Source organism: Musca autumnalis, unplaced genomic scaffold (genome assembly GCF_047663935.1).
Source record: "Musca autumnalis isolate F117 unplaced genomic scaffold, ASM4766393v1 scaffold_4, whole genome shotgun sequence".
Lineage (NCBI taxonomy): Eukaryota > Metazoa > Arthropoda > Insecta > Diptera > Muscidae > Musca > Musca autumnalis.
Window position 1 is genome coordinate 39,609,663 of NW_027411977.1, and position 15,740 is coordinate 39,625,402.

The window sequence follows — 15,740 nt, forward strand, 5'->3', positions numbered from 1 at the left end:
ATAATGATAGCACACGTTGTTGGCGGAAGCTTTATCGGCACAGACAATACTGAATAAATTAATTATGTTAATATTCAATAACATTAAAATGAAATTGTGTTATCGGATGAAACTTTCCAATAATCTCATGATTTTTTTAAAATTAAAAAGAAAGTTAATTTTTACGTATATTACAAAATTGCAAATACTTTGTACGAAAGTTTAAATTACACTTTTGGAAAAAAGTTCTTAAGTTTATTGAGAAACGAATACTGCTCAAAACAGATGTAAAGTTGTACGATGACAACGAGATAATGATTTAATATTTAACGTATTTTACTAAATGTGTGTTCTACTGAAGCACAATTTAATTAAAATCTTTAAATGATGTCGCGCGATCTCAAACACATTCTGGATGTTAAGATATAACTTAAAATTTCATAAATAAATATTTGTACATCATAAAAATTTAGTAGTAAGACTCTCTATAATAATATGCAAATTTTTGTGGTTTCTCTTAAATACCCACATTTTTATACTAGAATATTCTTGTATCAAATTTGCAATATGTCCGACATACATATACGTAAATATAACTAAAATGTTGTCAAAATATGACGCAAAACAAAAGGCTTCAAAAACATAGACAGACAAATATTTAATGTTGCCTCATAAACGTGACCATCAATGAGATTCTCACGTCATTTGTGATGTGTACAAAAAAGCGGCATAAATATAATATTAACAAATTTCCACAGAACAAAGAAATGTGATTTCCCATGTTTGGGTATGGGTTGAGCGACGAAGTAACTCATATGCGGATAAAAGTAAATGTCACATATGTAAGTCGTCACTTACACCCACAATGTCAAGATTAACGTCAGAAATTTAAGTGTTCAACTTTTTTTTGAAATGGGAAATATAAACTGATATACATCCATACATACATATGTAAGATTCTTATTTGTAAGATTCTTATTTGAATCTAAAAGGTTATTTATCCATTTGATCCGAATTAGAATATATGTTTATAGGTATGCTATATGTTATACTAGCAGACCTCGGTCCGCGTTGCTGGCTCGTCATAATGAGCTTCAATGACAACTTTTTATGGACTTTATGCTTGACAATTCAAAAATTGGTATTTTCTACCTCACTTCTTCTGTCCATTGTCAAACCGAGGAGGACTTTGTCGAATTTTTTCGCCCATTGATGTTGTTTAGGATTTATTATCGTCCATGTCCCCTGTCTTTTTACTAAAACGATCTAATTATAAAATTTAACAAGTAAAAGCGTTAAGGGCCGGGCCGAACTTTTTATACCCTCCACCATAAAATATTCTGAACTAAAATGGAATAATTATTTTCTTTCCCCTCCACAATTATAGGCGGTGATATTTTCTGATCACTGATACCTAAATAGTTATGTGTTTTTTCGTCGAGAATCGACGAACGCATAGCAGTGGCAAAGATTTGGTTTTGTCTGCAAGTGAAGTTGCTAGAGTTTAGGTAGTGCCAAAGAAATTCTCGATCAGAGGGTTTCTTTGCGCACGTATCTATTTGAGCTAGCAACTGACACTTGGGTATAAAAAGTTTCTTGTTGAAAAACAAGAATCAAGGGAACTGATGAAGATCTATGGCGAGATCTGAAACTATAGTATTCCCTGTCTTACCACTTGGTAAACATCGCCAATTTTTTCCCACTAATAAATTAAAGTTGTTTTAATAAAATATTAAAACAACGACAATGGGATTAAGGCTGACTATTTTGAAAAACAAAAAATAAGGTAAAAAAAACAAAAAAATTATTCAATCGGTAGAGAACCTTATATGGGGCTATATCAAAGTGTGGACCTATGTTTTTGGTGGAGAAGTTTTGTGACCACTGGGAACCTCAAATGTCGAATTGCAGATACTTGGGTCAAAAATGGGGGATATACCATATACATATATGATGGACCGTTGAACCTCACCGTTTAAGGGGGGCCAACTACCGTTGTCTCGAAAATAAATTTGCAAGCGGATTGCATGAAATTAGGTTCAGTAGTTTTCAGAAAATAATGTATTGAAAAGAGGGGGTTGGTCACTAGTGTTTCAATATATAACAGATTTAAAAAGTGTGCGTGGTCCGGTAATTTGGCTCCAAATATGTACCTAGTATACACACTGACTGAAACTAATATAATCATAGGTTTGGCTTATACATACAGCGTTTTAAAAAAAGACGTGGGGAAGGTATCTCCCTCCTACATAACAATGGCAAACCTTGAGCTTTAAAAAAAAAAACCAGGCGTGGTCGGGTCTTTAGGCCCCTGATACATTCGGTTCAGTAGTTTTTGTAGAAAAGATAAAAAGTGACAATTTAAAAAAGTGGGCGTGGTCAAATTTTCTTTGCATAAAAGCTTAAGTCTTAAGTCTTTTCACAAAAAGAATTATCATAATCGGTCCAGCTGTTCTCAACTGATGCCATTAAAAACGAACGACATTTGATTTTTATTTATTACTAGCTGAAACCGGTGCGCTTTGCTGCCCCGACTACGATAAAATATAATGGGATGCATAATTATAAAGGGTGTTTTTTTAAGCCCGATAGAACTTCAAATTGTAAAAAATAACACAAAAAATTAAATTGTAATCAAAATTTTTTTTTATTCGAAAGATCAATACGTGACATTAACATTTGAAAATGATTTCGGGCATATGGGCACCGCGGCTGTTCTTGACGAAGTGCATTCTGGACGTCCAATTTTTGGCCACTTTTTCGAGCACTGCTGGCCGTATGTCACGAATAACACGAACAATGCTGGCCCCCAAGGCATCAATTGTTGCTGGTTTATCAGCATAAACCAGTGACTTCACGTAGCCCCACAGGAAATAATCGAGAGGTGTCAAATCGCACGACCTTGGAGGCCAATTGTCAGGTCCACTTCTCGAAATCAACTTATCGCCAAATTTTGATTTCAATAAGTCGATGGTTGCGTTCGCCGTATGGCACGTAGCGCCATCCTGTTGAAACCACATCAATGTCATCCATATTTTCAAACAAAAAATCATTGATCATGGTGCGGTAACGATCTCCATTGACCGTAACTCGAGCTCTGGCCTCATTTTTGAAGAAATAAGGTCCGATGATGCCACCAGCGTGAAAACCGCACCATACGGTGCATTTTTCTGGATGTAATGGAGTCTGTAGGGTCTCTTGTGGATTGGTCTCACTCCATATGCGGCAATTTTGCTTATTACAAACCCGTTAAGCCAAAAATGCGCCTCATCGCTGAACGCCATACAAATGACGAAGTCGTCTATAAGTTGCGCGAATCGACGACTGATTTTCAAAGTTAATTTGGATAAGTTCGTATCGTTGTTCAAGCGTAAGTCTATTCATGATAATTTGTCAGAGTATACTGAAACAAATAAAAAAAAGTTTCATCAAAATTTAATTTTTTGTGTTACTTTTTACAATTTAAAGTTCTATCTAGCTTAAAAAACACCCTTTATTAACGTTTTTAATATTTTAATGAATAAATATAGGAGATATGAAGGCGTTATAAATCTCTTCAGGGTTGTTATGGAGCTACTATGGTATTTTTTTATGTAGTCCTAATGATTTAGATATATCATAATAAAACATAAATCTTAAGAAGTCTCTCAAAGATATGATACTTAATAGCTGTAGCCTTGATCAATTCCTTCCCAACTATAAGTACTTGTGTAAATAATGAAGACTTCTACTGACTGCTGTCTTCAAAATTTCATACGTAACAAAAATATGAAATCGACCGAAAATATATTTGGGAGTTATATTCCTATATGAACCGATCTCGATATAATTTGTCAAATTTATTTTTATACCAAATCCCGTTTCACATTCCAAAATTCATTGTTTTGTGCATAAGATACAGAAAATCAGCCGAAAATATACTTATATGTGAGCTATATTCAAATCTGAACCGATTTCGATATAATTTGTCCCATTTATTTCTAGAACGAATTCCGTCACGCTTTCCAAATTTCAGTGAAATTGGACATATATATATTGTGTCCATATCAGAGCCGGTCTCGATATATTTTGGCACATTTATTTTTGGAACACAATTTCGTCAGACATCCCAAATTTCAGCAACATTGGACACATATAGCGTGTTTTATGCATCAAATACAGAAAATCGGCCGAAAATATATATAGGAGCAACATCTAAATCTGAACCAATTTCGATAAAATTTGGCACATTTATATCTAGACCAAATCCCGAGTTTATATAGCGAGTTTGGTAAAGTTATGTACAGGAGCTATATCCAAATCTGAACCGATTTCAACATAATTTGGCACATTTATTTCTAGACCATGTTCTGTAACACATTCCAAATTTCAGCGAAATTGGACATACATATATAGCGTGCTAGGTGCATAAAATACAGGAAATCGGCCGAAAACATATATGGGATCTATATTCAAATCTAAACCGATCTCGATATAATTTAGCACATTTATTTCTAGAACAAATTCCGTCAGACCCTCCAAATTTCAGCGAAATTGGACATATATAGCGTGTTTGGTGCATCAAATGTGGAAAATCGGCCGAAAATATGTACAGGAGCTATATCCAAATCTGAACCGATTTCGATATAATTCGCACATTTATGTCTAGACCAAATTTCGTTGCACATTCCAAATTTCAGCGAAATTGGACATATATAGGAAAATCGGCCGAAAATATATATGGGAGCTATATCCAAATCTGAACCGATTTCTATATAATTTGGCACATTTATTTCCCGACCAAGTTCTGTAACTTATTCCAAATTTCTGCGAATTTGGACATATATAGCGTGTTTGGTGCATCAAATGCCGAAAATCGGCCGAAAATATATATGGGAGCTACATCTAAATCTGAACAGATTTCGATATAAATTGGCACATATATTTCTAGAACAAATTCCGGAAAATCCGCAGAAAATATATATGGGAGCTACATCCAAATCTGAACCGATTTCGGTATAATTTGACACATGTATTTATAGACCAAGTTCAGTCACACGTTTCAAATTTTATTGAAATGGGTTATAAACAGCGTGTTTGGTGCCTCAAATACATGAAATCGGCAGAAAATATATATAGGAGCTATATCCAAATCTGAACCGATTTCGATATAAATTGGCACATATATTTCTAGGCCAATATCCGTCACACATTCTAAATTTCAGCGAAATTGGACATATATTGCGTGTTTGGTGCATAAAATAAAAAAATCGGCCGAAAATATATGTATATGGGAGCTATATCCAAATCTGAACCAATCTCGATATAATTTGGCACATTTATTTCTAGAACAAATTCCGTGAGAAATTAACAATTTCAGCGAAATTAGACATATATAGAGCCTTTGGTACATAAAATAAGGAAGTCGGCCGAAAATATATGTATGTGTATGGGAGCTATATCCAAATCTGAACCGATTTTGATATATTTTGGCACGTTTATTTCCAGACCAAGTTCCGTCACACATTCCAAATTTTATTGAAATTGGACATAAATAGCATGTTTGGTACATAAGGAAATCGGCCGGAAATATATGTATGAGGGAGCTATATCCAAATCTGAACCGATTTGAATATAATTTGGTAAATTTATTTCTACATTAAATTCCGTCACACATACAAAATTTGGAGATTGTATGTGTAATAGTTCTTAAGATATTTGCATACAAAATCTAAATTTTTTGGAGGTACCTCCGGTTTTGATGCTATATCTCCAGATCAACGCGAAATTTCAAAAAATGATATAGCCTATTTTCCCAGCAAAATTTGAAGGAAGGGGTTCCATGCGATGACGTGATTTCATGGCATCTTTTGCATTGGTTCAAACGAAGTCGTGAAAGATCCGATCTTTTCATTAGCATTTGAACCAATGCAAAGGAAGTCGTGAAAGATCCGATCATATCATAAGCATTTGCACCCATGCAAAAGAAGTCGTGAAAGATCCGATCTTTTCACCAGCATTTGAACCCATTCCATCGATCCAATAGAGATTAATTTTGTGTTTTTATTTATACAATTTTTTCTTTTTTGTCGGAGACTCGAAATCACAACCAAAGTTGTTAAAACTCTCGTCGTAATGATAACGTCATTGCAAAGGGTTGGTGAAAATGACATGCCAAAGCATTGGTGGAAATGACACGCCAAAGCATTGGTGGAAATGACATGCCAAAGCATTCGTGAAAATGACATGTCAAAGCATTGGTGTAAATGACATGCTTTGGATCCAAAAATGAATAGCATCTTTTGGGGTCCACGCTCATATAAAATTCATCGATGAAGATGCTAAAAAGATGACATGCCAGCTCACTTGCACCCATGATTGAATGGCATCTTTGGCACCGAACATTTTGCTGGGTTCATTCCAGGCCATGTAGCAATGTACCCTAAACATTTCAGTAAAATCTGTTCAGCGGTTTTCGAGTCTATAAGGCACAAACAAACAAACAGACAAACAAATTTCAATTTTATATATATAGATGCCCAAAGAAAAAAATACAAAATACTCCAATTAATGATTTTAATTTCAATATATCTCTTAATTTCCCATCCTTATAAGTAGACATCGGATTTTTGCATGTTTTTTATTTCTCATCCGATTGGACTCAAATTTTGGATCTAGGCGTTTTAAGGGTCAATTTTTCGATATTTGGGGTCATATCAAAAACATGCAAAAAATATGCAAAAAATATGCAAAATATATGCAAAAAATATGCAAAAAATATGCCAAAAAATATGCAAAATATTCAAAAAATATGCAAAATATGCAAAAAATATGCAAAATATGCAAAAAAATATGCAAAATATGCAAAAAATATGCAGAATATGCAAAAAATATGCAAAATATGCAAACAGTTTTTGGCCGAAAATCGTCATAAAAGTCGTAAAATTGTCAATTAATGTTAGAAAAATCGTCAAAAATCTTCAAAGTGTTCTAAATTAAGATAGTTAGCCGTTTAACGTCGATTTTTTAGCAGATTATTGTGTTATCGACACCTCTTACGACAGTGTGGTGTAGGGTATAAAAGTATGGTATTGTAATAATTTTTTTTTATTATTAAACTAAGCAAAAATATAAAATTTGATCAAATATCAAACGTTCTATGTAAAATTCAATATTTTCTTTGTTATAATTTGTAGCGTTGGGCTGGTTATTGTTCAAAGGGAACAAATCGATGTAGGATTTTTTATGGCGGCAACCGCATAAAGTTTATAGTTTGGTCAGATTTTAAGACTGTTAAAGTTTGAACACAATTGGAATATGTTAACATGTGCCACTAAGGCCTCGACGTTATGAAAATCTCGATTTTTGGCTATTTAGAGATTTCGGCGACCATTTCTCTGGAATGGTTAAAGCTTTTTGTCCATATTATGCATTAAATTAAAGGCCAAACAAACTACGTAAGTATTACAGAATTCGAGATAATAAAGCAAATGTCCCGAAAAACGTGACTAGGTACGCCTTTGTGCGACTATTAAAGATTAAAGACTATTAAAGACTATTAAAAAACATTTTCTTCATTTTTATAAATTTTTGGAATGAAAACAAATGTCTTTGACATTTTGTTCTAAATTAAATTTATTCGAGAGTCAGACATCATGTGGTTTTGGAGCTATCGGGGTACAGCTGACCACTTGATGAACGCTGTGCTATGTAGTTCGCAACTTTCAAGTTGTTTACCATCCTTTGCGCCTCCTGGAAATTCGGAGTTAATGTTTAATCTCTTGAACAACAAGAATTATGCCAGACCTTTTTCTAGGATTTTCGGTAGTTGCTCTTTAGGAAGTTTGGATCGAATATTTCTGAAGAAATTTGAATCTTTGCTTCGTTAAGATTTTTGTCGCCTTTTGGCTCTTTACGGCGTTTTGCACCGTTGGATGAAGCAATGCCAAGCCAACAAGTTCAAGACTAAGACCCACAGGTGATTTATTATTTTGTTATTTCCTTTTTCTGATACTTGTTTGTCTATGTTTTCGTATTTCAATAGATTTTCAATGAGGTCTAGCTCTTGTTTTGATGCTAAACGTATCGTAGAATCTGAAGAACCATCTGTCCCGAAAACAATCAAGCGTGGCTTCAAGAAAATCGTAACTATGCAATTGTCATTGGTGCTGGACCCCTGTAAGGTGTATAGGAACGTTGATAGTATCTTTATGGCTACAGTAGAAGCTATCGGAGAGGATCCCTACAAATATAAGATCTCTAGAAGCTTTATCCGTGAACAGCGGAAAATAAACCGTGAAAAATAAAAGCAAAAGCTTCAAGGAACGAGGCTATTTGTGTGCACTGGCATGGAAAACTATTACCAGATATTCTCAAAACAGAGAAGAAAAAACGATTGCTGTTCTGGTATCACATAGGGGTAAAGAACAACTCCTAGGCGTTCCTGAAACTGACAGTAGCTCATGGGAGAAAGAAGAACTAGCAGTGTACAAATGCCTAGAAAAATGGGGTCTCTTCAGCTCGAGCAGATATTAGGTCGAGAGCTTCTGTACCACCGTACAAACTTGTTAGAAAATTGTTGAGAGGGATTTTGACTGCAAGTTTGGAAGCACATCCGGACATCAACCAAACATATTCAAGCGATTTCTATAAGAATAGTCTGCGATTGACAAATCCAAGTTCGAAGTAGGCGAGAGTGTTTTAAAACTACTGCCCAGCCCACTTCCCAAGAACAAGAGGCCGTAGAAGCACCTTGCTTTTAAATCGTTCGAGACTGGACGCCCCCAGAATGTTTTTTCTATTTTATTTATTTATTTGGTATTTCACACGACAACAACTGAGTGTTATAAGTGAGAGTTTGGGTTATTGATTTTACAAAACGTATAATGAACAAGATAATGTTTATATAGATATAATATAGGATATATTGGGTAAACATTATCAATAGTTTGAAAAGAAATAGGGACAATAGATTGAGTTAAATACAAAAAATAGTGAAAAGGATATTCCGAAATATTTTTAGGTCCAAAACAAGACCTAAACCGCATTGAAGAAAGGCATTCACAAACATCAATTACCAGGAGGCGTAAAGGATGGTAAATAACTAGAAAATTGTGAGCGGCATAGCAAGGAGTCGAGTTCATCACCAAGTTGTCATTTGTACCCAGATGGCTCCAAAATCACATTATGTCAGTCCCTTAATGCCCGATATTTCAACGCGTAGTTATCTATGAGTTCATAGATATATCCCGTGTAAGCAACATTTCATAATTTCAAGGCATTGGTAACGTTACTGAGTCAAAAACGGCCGTGTTACTTACACCAAGGATTTTACCTGGTTAATCGTTGCCAATGTGTTAAAAGTTGTAAAACACTTATATGTGGCAATGATTTTGCGAAATCATGAATGAAAATCACCAATATTACCACATGATTTCAAAATTTACACGCCTCGGTAAATGGCATGTAAAATTACCAAACGCGTAGGTAAAGATAACTAATAGGTAGCTACCTACCCGTTTACCCAGACGTTGAAATTACGGGCATAAGTAAGTTAAAATATGTATGAACAAAATGTAAGCGTTTGTCATTGAAGTAATACAATGAATGTACAAACGTCCATCTTTGTAAAAACAGAATTGCATTTGAAAAAGGAAATATTTGATGTATAGCGATGCCATTCCACGGCCGATATGTCTGATGAGTCTCTACAAAAGGCGAAATGGTGGTTGTGGGGGTTCGAATCTTCGGCTTTCCTTTTTCACTTGCAAACATCATCGGTCATTAAGCTCGACTCCAACGAGAAATGAATTAAAATCAATATTAAAATAGATCTTCGCCCTAATAGGCAACATTTTCAAATAAAGTAAAAACTTTATTAATATAGGAAGAAAAAAGTTGTTTTTTTTTTTAAATAGACTCCATTTTTGCGGGACATTGGGTTTATTATCTCGAATTCAGTAACACTTACGTACATTGTTGTTCAGCAAGAAATGTTAAGAACAGAATAGCTTTTAATTAAATGCGTAATACGGACAAGTAGCTTTAACCGTTCCACATATATGGGCCGTCGAAATCGCCAAATAGCAAAAAAAAAATAGATTTTCATAACTTCGAGGCCCCAGTACCACGTGTTAACATATTCGAATTGTGCTCAAACTTTGGCAATCTTAAAATCTAACAATACTAAAAGGTTTAGGCGGCTCCCCGGCTAAAAAATTTGAGATCGATTTGATCCTTTGAGTTAAAACCAGCCCAATGCTACAATTTAAATTAAGATGCTACAAAAAAGAAAATATTTAATTTTACATAAAACGTTTGATATTCTATAAAATTTTATATTTTTACATAGTTTAATAATAAAAAAATGGTATTACAATACCATATTTTTATACCCTGCAGCAAACTGTCGTAAATGGTCCCAATAACATAATAATCTGCTGAAAAAAACGATGTTATACGGTTCAGTCTTAGTTTAGAACACTGTTATGTAATTTTTGATGGTTTATCCAACTTTAAATGACAATTTTACGACTTTTATGACGATTTTCGGCCAAAATCTGTTTGCATATTTTGCATATTTTTTGCATATTCTGCATATTTTTTGCATATTTTGCATATTTTTTGCATATTTTGCATATTTTTTGCATATTTTGCATATTTTTTGCATATTTTGCATATTTTTTGCATATTTTGTGCATATGCAAAATATGCAAATATGCAAAATAAATACGAAATATGACCCTGCCATTGAATTTAGATTTCTTTGAAACGAATTTTGGTCCAATCAGAATCTTCGTATCTTTAATATTAAAAAATATGCAAATATGCAAAATCCGATGTCTACTTATAAGTAGACATCGGATTTTGCATATTTGCATATTTTTTAATAATAGAGATACGAAGATTCTGATTGGACCAAAATTCGTTTCAAAGAAATCTAAATTCAATGGCAGGGTCATATTTTGTATTTATTTTGCATATTTGCATATGCACAAAATATGCAAAAAATATGCAAAATATGCAAAAAAATATGCAAAATATGCAAAAAATATGCAAAATATGCAAAAAATATGCAAAATATGCAAAAAATATGCAGAATATGCAAAATATGCAAACAGTTTTTGGCCGAAAATCGTCATAAAAGACGTAAAATTGACAATTAAAGTTGGGAAAAATCATCAAAGTGTCCTAAATTAAAATTGTTGGCCGTTTAACGTCGTTTTTTTAGCAGATTATTATGCCATTGAGACCCCTTACCACAGTGTGGATATAAAAATATGGTTATATGTACATTGTAATACCATTTGGTATTATTAACCTATTAAAAAATATAAAATTTGATAAATTGTCATATATTTTATTTAAAATTCAATATTTTCTTTGTCTTAATTTGTTGCGTTATTCTGGTTTTAACTCAAAGGGAAAACATCGATGTCGCATTTTTTATGCGGCACTCCCCTAAAGTATTTAGATTGGTTAGATTTTAAGATTGTTAAAGTTTGAGCACAATTGGAATATGTTAACACATGCCACTGGGTCCTCGTAGTTATGAAAATCTCGACTTTTTGGCTATTTGACGACTTCAGCTACCCATATCTATGAAACGGTTAAAACTATTTGCCCGTGTTATGCATTAAATTAAATGCCATACTATTCTTAATATTTCTTGCCGAACAACAAAATACGTAAGTAATACTGAATTCAAGATAATAAAGCCAATGTCCCGAAAACGCCTTAGGGTGAAAATGGAGTCTATTGTGAAAAAAACCCTTTTTACAGTGTTTAATTTAACTTGCTTGTGTGTCTGTTTAGTTCAAATCTATTAACATATTTTCCACACAGTTGTAGTTGACCAATCGAACTAAAACTTTGCACACTTTTCAGATTTGGATGACAATACATGAATATGAAACCAAAACCAATATGGGTCCATTTTTTTTCTTAGAGCCCCCATATAGCGGTACCACCCGATTTAAAGTATTTTAAGGATTCTGGTTAAATTTTTAGGCCGAATTGGCTATAACTTGGCATTTGGGGTTTCCAATGGTACAGAAACTTCCTCACTAAAAATGTTGGACTCAGGTCAAGGTTTTGGTATAGCCCCTATATAACGGTACAACACGATTTGAGGTATTTTAAAGTTTTTATCTACATTTTCGGCCTAAATTGACTATAATTTTGTTATGAGGTTCGGAGTGGTCAAAAAAATTAAATGCTGAAAAGTTAAAAATAAAAAATAGTTAAAAAAATAAGTTACAGTGTTTTATTTACAAATGCACTTGAAACTACATATAAAATATTTTTTAATGATTAAATCTCTCAAATAAAACGCTTGCATTTGAATTAAAAATTGTGGCAATATTAAACGGGCACCAGCGTTTTATTTGAGAGAATACATCATTAAAAATTATGTTCTAGTTTTAAGTGCTTTTATAAATAAAACATTGTAATTTAATTTTTTAAATTATTTTTTATTTCTTCCCATATTATCAATTTTTGGGAATGAAAACAAATGTCTTTTACATTTTGTTCATATTTAAATTTATTTAAGGGGCTGACATAATGTGATTTTGGAGACATCTGGGTAAAGATGACTACTTGGTTATGAACTCGACTCCTTGCTCTGCTATGTCGTTCACAACTATCAAGTTGTTTAACATCCTTTACCCTTCCTGGTAATTGATGTGCGGTCAAGTTATAGGATCTTTTTCAAGAAATTCGGAGTTAATGCTTAATCTCTTGAACAACAAGTAAGTATACCCTGTAATTACGCCTGGTAGACTTTTTCTGGAAATTTCGGCAGTTGTTCTTTTGTTATACCCCGCTTACACGTAGCCGGATTAACCCAGTGGGTTTGGATTTCAAATGTCAATTCCATAGCGCAAACGTCAAATAAATCCTCTCGAAGTGGGTTAACCCGGCATAAAAACTCTAGTGTAACCGTACTATTAGTTTGGTTTTTTCCATCTTCTTCTGCTTGCTTTGTTAAAATACCACAGATGATCTATAATTTTGTTATTTCCTTTATGTGATATTTGTTTCGTATTTCAATAAATCTTCAATGCGGTTTAGGTCTTTTTTTGGACCTAAAAAATATTTCTGAATTTCGCTTTCACTATTTGTTGTATTAAACTCAATCTATTGTCTCTAATCCTTTTTAACCTATTGATTATGTTTACCCAATCCATCCAATATTATATCTACATAACCATTATCTTGTTCATTATAGGTTTTGTAAAATCAATAACCCACACTCTCATTTATAACACTCAGTTGTTGTCCTTTGATACAAAATATATAAACAAAATAAGAAACGTTCTGGGCGCGTTAAACCGGGCTCGAAAGATGAAAACACAAAGTGCTTCTACGACCTCTTGTTCTTGGGAAGTCAGCTGGGAAGTAGTTTTAAAACATTCTCGCCTACATCGAACTTGGATTTGTCAATCGCAGACTATTCTTATAGAAATCGCGTGAATATGTTTGTTTGATGTCCGGATGTGCTGCCAAATTTGCAGTCAAAATCCCTCTCAACAATACTCCTTTTAAATCTGTACGCAGGTACAGAAGCTCTCGACTTAACATCTGCTCAAGCTGGTAAGACTGAGCTACTGTCAGTTTCAGGAACGCCCAGGAGTTGTTCTTTACCCCCATACCAGATGATACCAGAACAGCAACCCGTTCTTTCTGCACTGTTTTGGGAATACCTGGTAATAGTTTTCCATGTCAGTGCACGCAAATAGCCTTGTTTTGGGGTATCTTCCTTGAAGTTGTTGCTAGTATTTTTCACTGTTTATTCTCCGGAATAAACGGATAAAGCTTCTAAAGATCATATATTTGTTGGGGTCCTCTCCGAGAGCTTCTACTGTAGAAAAAACGTTCCTATAGGACACTTTACAGGAATGACAATTTCATGGTTAGGAGTTTTTGTTGAAGCTGCGCTTGATTATTTTCGGGACAGATGGTTCTTCAGATTCTACGAAGCGTTTATCATCAAAAGAAGACCTAGACCTCATTGAAAATCTATTAAAATACGAAAACATAGACAGAAAAAGGAAATAAAAAATGATAAATCACCTGTGGTATCTTAGTCCTTAACTTGTTGGCTTGGCATTGTTTGATCCGACAGTGCAAAACACCGTAAAGAGTCAAATGGCGACAAAAATCTTAACAAAGCGAAGATGGAAACTTCTCCGGAAAATTCGACCCAAACTTACAAAAGAACAACTGTTCGAAATTCATAAAAAAGTCACATTAACTCCGCGTCGAGCTCACCACAGATTGCAACCAATTAATTAAAAAGGACGAACAACTAAAACATTGCGTTCTCCAAGTAGTCGGCTATACCCAGATAGGCTCCATTTTCACCCTAAGGCGTACGTAGTCACGTTAATCGGGACACTGGCTTTCTATCTCGAATTCAGTAATACTTACGCATTTTGTTTTTGAATATAAAATAAACAGAATGGCCTTTAATTTAATGCATAATACGGGCAAATAGCTTTAACCGTTCCACAGATATGGGTCGCCGAGAGAGACGAAATTTTCATAACTTCCAGGCTCCAGTAGCACGTGTTAACTTATTCCAATGGTGCTCAATTGGCAATCTTAATCTTAAATCTATCTAAAATCTAATCTAAGTAAACAGTTTAGGCGGCACCCCCGCCTAAAAAAATCCGACATCGATTTCTTCCCTTTGAGTTAAAACCAGCCTAAAGCTACAAACTAAGACAAAGAAAATATTAGATTTGCATAAAATGATTGATATTTTATCAAATTTTATATTTTTGCATAGTTTAATAATAAAAATAGTATTACAATACCATATATCCTACACCACATCGTCGTAAGAGGTATCAATAACACAATAATCTGCTTAAAAATCGACGTTAAATGGCCAACAGTCTTAATTTAGGACACTTTAAAGTTTTTTTGATGTTTTTTTCCAACTTTAATTGTAAATTTTACGACTTTTTTGACGATTTTCGACCAAAAACTGTTTGCATATTCTGCATATTTTTTGCATATTCTGCATATTTTTTTGCATATTTTGCATATTTTTTGCATATTTTGCATATTTTTTGCATATTTTGCATATTTTTTGCATATTTTGCATATTTTTTGCATATTTTGCATATTTTTTGGCATATTTTTTGCATATTTTTTGCATATATTTTGCATATTTTTTGCATATTTTTTGCATATTTTTGATATGACCCCAAATATCGAAAAATTTACCCTCAAAACGCCTAGATCCAAAATTTGAGTCCAATCGGATGAGAAATAAAAAACATGCAAAAATCCGATGTCTACTTATAAGTTATCACAGTAAGCAGTTAAGCTCTCGCGATGATAAACCATACATATTTCTTGACGAAGTGTTAGCAGTATACACTAATTATTGTATTTGATTGAAATAGTTGGTGAACCTCCAAATATTTTTTTCTAATTTTTCTAATCGAACCAAAAAATATATTTGGAATAATATTTTAACTATAAATTTTTGTCTCTCTTGTTGTTGCAATAATATGTAATTTGTAAAGCCAATGTTTATAATTTTCATATTTTTTAAGCGTTGTCCAGCTCGGTACGTATTTTTAATTTATTTTTTAGAGGTTTATACGGACTCTGAGGTAGTATAAATTAGTTTACACCCAGCTTTTTTTATTTTTTTTTTTTTTGATTTTCTGCGGAAATAAAAATAATTTTTAGAAATTATGGTGGATCCACGGATGGATATCAAATTCTGTTACTGATATATGCATACATTTTCTTAATACAAC

General features: G+C 33.4%; 1 protein-coding gene across 1 annotated transcript in view; it reads right to left on the minus strand.

Moving 5' to 3' along the window:
• Positions 1–14,893, minus strand: part of LOC141403684 (uncharacterized) — a 291,242-nt gene extending 276,349 nt beyond the window's left edge. The window contains exon 1 of the mRNA XM_073986464.1: positions 14,884–14,893. The gene's annotated coding sequence lies outside the window, so the exon portion shown is untranslated. The remainder of the gene's footprint in view (positions 1–14,883) is intronic.
• Between the last annotated feature and the right edge of the window lie 847 nt (positions 14,894–15,740).